This window comes from Lolium rigidum, chromosome 2, assembly GCF_022539505.1.
Source record: "Lolium rigidum isolate FL_2022 chromosome 2, APGP_CSIRO_Lrig_0.1, whole genome shotgun sequence".
Taxonomy (NCBI): Eukaryota; Viridiplantae; Streptophyta; class Magnoliopsida; order Poales; family Poaceae; genus Lolium; species Lolium rigidum.
In genome coordinates, this window is record NC_061509.1 from 281,315,165 (window position 1) to 281,323,560 (window position 8,396).

An 8,396-nucleotide genomic window follows, 5' to 3' on the forward strand; every position below is an offset into this window, starting at 1 on the left:
ACCTCAAACGGGATCATCAAGCCTGGTTATGAGTCTTACCAACCGGTGGTAGTAGCCCGACTGGCTTGGTCTCGGGCAAGTGCCCCCACACTTCTTTCTCCACCACCCGACGGCAAGCGAGCTGAGCCGCACCGACATCCTTGCGGCCAAAGGTGCTATACCTTCTTTGACGCTCCGGCCATTCCAATTCCTCACAACCTCCTGTTTCACCATCACTACCGATGATTTCGAGACTTGGTGGTCCATGTGGAAGACCCACGCCTTCGGAAGAGCTCTAGGACCGTTGCTTGAAGCAACTTGATGCCGAATATGACGTTCCTGTACACCAGGTACCATTACATATAAATTTCTTGCAATGGCTCATGATGATTGTGTCTGTAACCTGGCTCTATCTCTTGGCAGCAACAAGATGGCCCAGAGCCCACGCAAGCCGATGGCTCCCCCTTCAAATTCCTTCCACCAGCCCCGGTGGTTCTCTTCTGAAAGAGCTCACCACCCCTGAAGAAGGTCATAATGCAGAGCCAGCCGATTTCACCTAAATCGGCTCCCAAGAGTAAAGCATCCTCGGGGCCGCAGTTGCCCCCGAGCCTCAATCCGGGTGAGGAAGGCAGTGAGGAAAGTAGGCTGCCGAAAAGACCCCGAAACGCAAAGCTCCTGTCCAAGAAAGCTTGCATGTAAGCCGACTCGTGCCTTGACTAAATTTATCCGTCCTCCCGACCTTTTGCAACATGCTTGTACTTCTTTTTACGGACTTCCACCAAAGAGAACTCCGGCGGGGAGGCACGGTCCCAGCCAAAGGGACTCGAACCCGGGCAACTCCGGGAGATCCACCACACAGAGTCAGTCGGACTCGCCAGCGTCGGCTTCTAGGAAAAGGTCGACTCCCGAGCCTGTTGCTCCTCAAGCTCCGATCAAAACAGGGTCACGCGTGAAGCGTCGATGCGTCAAAAGGGCCCGCAAAGACCCACGAGTTTCCTCGCCAAGCCAGGAGGTTTCAAATGTAATTACTTCACCAGTTCATATTTCATGCCGTCCCATTGCTACTTGGATCGGCTCACCATTTCTTTTGCAGACTAATGAGACCTCTAGCGGGGACGTTGAAGAGGTACTGATGCCATCCGCCACGCTAGATCTAGCCACCTCGACGAGTGTGGCTGACCAAGTGGATAACCTAGCCAAGTCCACGGAAAAGCCGATTATCACAACATCGGCTGCTCCTCCTACTTTGGGAGAGGTACACTCCACTCCCTTGGCTCTACCCTTTTCTTTGTTGTATACTAATCATCGCTCTTGTTCGTCTGTCGGGGTTGTGATCTTTCAAGCTTGCCGACGTTCGATCTCGAATCCATCGAACCAGCTACTTCCAAGGCAGGTGAAGAGCCAAGTCCTAGCACGGTCCATGGTCCACTCCGGCGTCTCAAGGCTTTGCTCTCCTCCTCGCGTTGAGACCCTAGTTGAAAACCCCGAAGGCGGTCAAGGGCATCCTCGAAAACATCCAGCCCCATCTCCCGTGTGACACCGCGGTGAAGCTTTGGCCAGTCTGTGACTCTGTCGGTCTTCGGTGTCAAGGGTGCGGTCGGCTCGTCAAAGAATTATCCTTCGTCACGCCCAGCTTCCGTTGAGAGCCGATATTGCGTGACAAGTGTCAACGGCTCAACGAGAAAAAGGCTGCTTTAGACGCCAAAACTGACATTTCTGCCAATAGTGCCGAACTCGAGACCCTGCGTAAGGAACTGGAGAACCTTGAAGAGAGGGTCAGGGTGACCAAGCAGCTTATCTAAGACAAGGAAACCCTCATTGCCCGCTCTCAAGAGGAAGCAAAGGCCTCACAGCCGATCCGAAGACCGATCCGGCTGAAATTCGTGCCCCGAGCGATCCACCGGTGACGGGCAAAGACGAGGACGACGAGGCTGAGATCGCCGAGGTGGATCGTATCCGTGCTGACGCCCTTCACGCCCTCAACGTGTTTGTTCAGTAGAGCCTCTCTGTGTAAACTGATAAATGTTTTGCTGAGTCGATGGCTGCGCATCGGCTTTTTACATTCTGAAGTCGATGTCTTTGCATCGGCTGTACTTGTATACTGTTGTCTTCGCATATTTTCTCAAGTCGATGTCTGTGCATCGGCTGTAACTTGCATGTACATTTTTTTTATCGGCCGATTTTTCTATCGGCCCCTAATATTTCACTCGCCTATGTATCGCACATGTTCATCGCACATGTTCATCCGATTAGGGGCCCCCGAGCCGAATCGTCAGTAGCTCTGCAGATATCGGCTCTGTAGTTAGCCAAGGCAATGTACTTGAACATCGGGTCCGTCAGGACCAATGTTGACTTCTTCCAGTTCATCAGCCGATATAAACCCAGACCCTAGCTTTCCGTCACCTGTTAGATCGACACTGAACACAAGCAAAACCTATGGCGAGGATAATATGGGCCGATTGCTAGAATCGGCCCCCATTTTGATTGTATTGCTCAATGAAGGTTTACATCTTGGTCTTGCTTTACTATAACTACGTGACATGCTTGGGACAAGATTACCCCTTTTTATTTTTTGGGGCCGATCACAAGGATCGGCCTTGCCACGTACGTCCATAGATTTTGCTCTTGTTACACGGTCGAGCCGAGTGGATAAGACCAGCCTCACCCCGTTTTTTGTCACGTCGATGCGCTCGCGGTCGTACAAAGTGATGCCCGAGAGTGGCTCTTGGCCCGCGCGTCTCCCAAACGTTCATGCCAGCCGTTGAAATCTCGGCTGAGTCATCCGCGTGGACGACCTCTACTTCATCTCCATCCCACTGTATTAAACATTGGTGCATCGTGGATGGAATGCAACGATTGGCGTGGATCCAATCTCTCCCTAGCGAGGACAGCATAGGTGCTCTTGCTATCGACAATAAAGAACGTCGTAGGGATGGTTTTTCTTCCTACGGTCGGATCCACGTTCGAACACCTTGTGCTTCAGATGCTTGGCCGTTGAAATCGCTCAGTGTAACGTTGGTCTTGATCAGATCCGAGCTAGAGCATCCCAACCGACGTAGCATGGAATATGGCATAATGTTGACTGCCGCTCCGGTGTCCACCAGCATCTTGTTGACAGGCTGCCCATTGATATAACCTCGTAAGTACAGGGCCTTCAGGTGTCTGTAGCTTCTTTCGCGTGGCTTCTCAAAGATAACTGGCCGTGGGCCGCAGTCAAGTTGTGCCACAGGTGCTTCGTCTAATCCTGGAGCACAAAACTCCGCTGGAAGGATGAACACCATGTTTGTTCCAGCCGATGTCTCATCATCGGCTTTCATTTGTTTGGGGCGCCACTCTTTCTTTTGTGGCCGACCCTCTTCGTCCAGAGTTCGCTGAATTTTCGCGGCCAGATCAGGCCGCGCCTTCCTTAACGTGTGCAGGTATAACCTTTCGGCTTCCTCCAAACCACGTAGTCGCTGAACCCTACGCTTTTGGGAACGGCTGAGTCCATCAGGGCACCACCTTGGCCGGTGGTACTTATCTTCTTCTTCTTCATCGTCGTCTTCTAACTCCTCGAGATCTTCCACCCGAGAGGACTCGGCGTACCTGTTCCGAGATGGGAGAGGCCCTAGACGTTTGAATACCGACACGTCTCCTCGCACCCTTCTTCTTCCGTCTACATTCGGGCGGCTTGCCGATTGTAGGCAATCGGCTCATTCCCGAATCCCAGCGAGTGTACCAAGAAGGGACAGGCCCAGTGCCTATCCACGTCGTCTTGCTCTCTTGACTTTTCCTTGGCATGGCGCTCATATCTCTCCTCGTCGCGATCATGCCGACGATGTCTCCTGGCGTCCCTGCTAGCCAGACGATCTCTTTCGTCATCGTCGTCGTATCGTCGGCGTTGGTCATATTGACTCACGTATTTGTTGGGGAGGTGATCAGAGAGAGGTCGCTGATATCGCACATTCTTCACTTCTCCCTCTGTGATGTAGCGCTTGCCATCGTGCCGGAGCCGATCGCGTGGAACGGCTTCCTCTTTTTCCTTGTTATGAGAGCGGCTGCCCTCGTCTCTGTCCTTACCGGAGTGGTGCCCGAGTCCTACCATGTTGATGCTGAACGAGAAACATGGCTGGCACCTCCTGAGGTAAGTGCACTCCACCGTGTTAACGGCGGGGAAAGGGTGTGTGTCGACTTTCATGGCGTATCGGCTGAAAATTAGACGCCCTTGTTCTATCGCCATTTGGATCCGCTGACGCCACACCCTGCAGTCGTTGGTGGTATGGGTGAACGTGTTATGCCACTTGCAGTATGGCTTTCCGTTCAGCTCCTGTGCCGTGGGGATTTTGTGGCCTTCGGGTACCTTTAGCTGCTTCTCCTTAAGTAAGAGGTCGAAAATTTGCTCAGCTTTGGTGACGTCGAAGTCAAACCCTCTTGGAGGACCTTGTGGCTTAACCCATTTGCAGGACACGGGGCTTGCCCCCCGAGTCCATTCAGCCACTGCTACCTCTTGATCTCCCGCAGAGCCTTCATCTTCATCCGCCTCAACCAGGACTACCGCACGCTTGAATTTATCCTGGTACAACTCTGGGTGGCGCTGTTCATATAATGACAGCATCTGAACCATATGCGCCAGCGAAGGGTAGTCTGCTTGGGAAGCCATATCCTTGATCGGTGATGCGAGACCCACCACCGCCAACTCGACTGCTTCTTTTTCAGTCAAACGAGCCGAATAGCATCGGTTCCTAACGGTCTTGAAGCGCCGGATGTATTCGACACTCGTTTCTCCGCGCTTCTGTCGTACTTGTGCTAGATCGGCAATGCCGGCCTCGGAAGCCTCTCGAGTGATACCGCATGTGGAACCGTTCTTCCAACCGCTTCCAAGTCCGGATTGAGTCCGGTGGCAGCGATGTGTACCACCCGAAAGCCGATCCTGTGAGGGACCGTGCGAAGAACCTCACACGTAGTTCATCCGATGTCTGAGATCGTGCCCAGCCTGCGCCAAATATCGGCTCACATGCTCGATTGAACTCGGAGCCATCCGACCCACTAAACTTGGAGAATTCGGGGAGCCGATATTTGGGTGGTAGTGGGATCAAACCGTACTCGTTGGGGTACGGCTTGGAATAGCCGATTGCCCTCCTTTTCGGCACCATGCCGAACCGGTCTCTCAAGATTGTACCGATCTGATCCGCGGTGCTGGCTGCAGGAGTCGAGCTCCGAAGATTCGCCGGAGTGGCGTACTTAGCCGGCCACGCTTGCTTCTCAAGCTCCGAGCTAGGCTGCGGGAGTTGAGCTTTGGAGGTTTGTTGGAGTGGCATACTTAGCTAGCCACGTCTGCTTCTCACGATCTGAGCCAGCTGCAGGAGTTGAGCTCTGGAGGTTCGTCGGAGTGGCATACTTAGCTAGCCACGTCTGCTTCTCAAGATCTGATCAAGAAGCTCCTCCCGCTTGTTCCGGAAGTCCCCGCTGTTGCGGTCCGGTTCGTGAGTGCCCGATTCATCGCAGTCTGGCACGTATGTGCACGTGTACCCGTGAGGGATCTCCTTAGGCGCCTCATACAAGAACTGGTAATCACTAGGGTCACCACCGATCCTGTAGACGACGAATGCCGGTGAACTCGGCACTTCTGGTGCTGCCAACGCGAACGGCAGCGGTGGTCGGGACTCGGAGTGGTATCTCTCCTTGGTGAGTCCCCGGAGCAGGTCCCGACGGAGAGTACCGATGCCTCATGATTTCCTGGATCACCCGAAGGGAGACACGCTCCAAAGTGTTCACCAGGCTCTCAGAATGGCGGTGCAGCGAATGAGCTACCATGAAATTAATCTCCTGACGCAGAGACTGGGTGCGTTCCTCTGAAGGGGTAGACAGGTCCACTCCATCGAGCGCGCCTTCAGGTGAGAACCCTTTCCACCTAATGCCGTGTGAGCGGGTCCTCTCGGAAAAAGCCGATGAGGTCGGCTTCGAGGATAGCTTTGACCTCGTCATACTTCTTCTTGAGCTCCTCGGCCGGATCTTCGTACGTGACTGGAGTACCTTCCGCCATCTCAGATGTAGATGGCGATGCAGTTGATGTCGAAGACTGTCCCACCGGGCGTGCCAGAATGTGTTGGCGTCCGAAACCCACCGGCGAGTAGCGGCTGGCAACACGAAGAGCCGGGAGGCTCCCAGAACTGCGGTTGGCCCTGGTCCCTCGAGCGACGGCCCGCAAAGCCTCGGCACGCACGTCCGATGCTGGTGCAAGGGCGTGCCACCTGACCTATACCTGGTCAGGAAGGTGATGGATTTGCTTCGCTTAGTTTCCTGCATGGCATACACGTAAACATTAAATACGAGCCTCGATCGGCTCTCAGAGTTGTCCCGTGAATCGGCTCAAGGAGCCGATCCACCCATGATTCGTATGAGGTCTACGATCACATGGTGGTCCCGCTTGATCAATATAAAGCTAAAACGACCTACGACGATTTAGGGTTTTCACCACATAATCGGAACATCCTACGCGTGATTGAGCTTGGCAGCCACGCACGGTGATAATAAACCAACCCTAGACAAGGCCTAAAAACCAACATGAAGTTGATCCCCGGAACATCTTATCTAGGGCTAGCAAACTACACCCTACGTGCTACTGGATCCTTCAACCCGTTTGCAAGGCCTAACTATGCAGATATTAAACTAATCCTTGAAGAACAAGGAGCAATCATAACGGATCGGATCTACTAAACAATGATCAAGCGAGGTGCCGCCCTTACACCTAAGATAGGTGTAAGGGCGGCTAGACGTCTAAGGGTTGCATGGACAAAAGCATGTGACACGATGAAACAATGCTAACCCTAACACATCTATGATAACTACGTTGCTCGCCATCAACAAGGTTTCGACACGAGCAACGCATGAACAACGAATAAACGTATCTTGCCTAGATCGCAAGATGCGATCTAGGCAGCATGATGCTTACCCGGAAGAAACCCTCGAAACAAGGGGTTGGCGATGCGCCTAGATTGGTTTGTGATGAACGTGATTGTTGTTTTTCTCAATAACCCTAGATACATATTTATAGTCCGTAGACTTTCTAACGTGGGAATAATCCCAACCGTGCACGAGCCAAATTCTATCTAACCGACACGTATCCTACTATATTTGCAGATACACGGGCAAACTATCCCAAACTTTGTATACAAGGCCGATCATGTATATCTTCCGTGTATATTCTTCAAGCCCATCTTAATCGCGGCACACCTCTGATCCGGTCAAATTCTGGTGATAACAGAGCCGCAAATTAAGAGCTTACATTTTTGCCTCGATCCTTCTAGCCTCCATTTAGATATATTGTTTCCAAACTATTTTATATGATGAACACTATATGGTAGATGATCGAACAAACTGAATATTTTTGTTAATTATTTATTGAACACACAATTTTGTAATGCAAATTCTCTAGGAAAGCTTGGATTTTTAAATGTAGGTACTATTTACTACTCACTGTTTAATTTCGAGCTAACAATACATCGCCGTGTAGGTGATGATCTAGCTGCACAATGAAATCGTGTCGTGTGCACTTGCCAAGTGAGACGTGATTCGTGTTTTCCACGAGCAAATACATGGTGCCTTGTCATTTGATGCTCATAGTGAGTTATATGTTGCCTGACGGCGCGGCACCCCCTGAACCATGACGAGGGGGTATTGGTCCCGCTTCATCGATGGAAGCATGGTAGCAGGACGATGGCTACCCCTTTTGAAGTAGCAAAGACCTATGTCATGTTGGCTTGCTAGTCCCACTGGTTGGCCCGACATTCGGTTGCTTCTACGTCAACGAGTGCCCCGGTGGATGAATATTTTGATGTATATAGTCTGCAATTCATTTTGTTTTCTTCTTGAATGTTTTTTTTTTAAAATAGGCACTTTATTACTTTAAGCAATAGATCCGGCCTCTGCATAGTTAGGATGACCACAGCCGTACAAATATCTTGTTACAAAACATCAATCCATCCGATGATAAAGACCAAAGTTCTCGATAAAAAAAACTAGCTAGGTGGCTCCAGGCGAAGATCACGCTACCACCTATGTTGGGAAAAAATATCCCTCGCCGTATCCTCCAACCTTGAAGACACCTCCAAAAAGAGGTCTCGATGCTCCATCCGCTGGAGAGGCACCCATGAGTGAAGCGTAGCTGTGCACCGGTATATGACCTGCATAAGCGAGGAAGAAACATTATTGAAAATCTTGTCATTTCTACATAGCCAGAACGACCAAATAATGGCAATCGCTCTCATCCTAATAAGACGCTTAAACCTAACAGCCACACCATTGAGCCAATTACCAAATATATTGGCAACACTACGAGGTGAGTATAAGGTAGACCCTATTTGGACAGCTGGCCATATAGACCTAGCAAACTTACACTGGAAGAACAAGTGTTTAATAGTCTCGTCTTGGTGACAGAA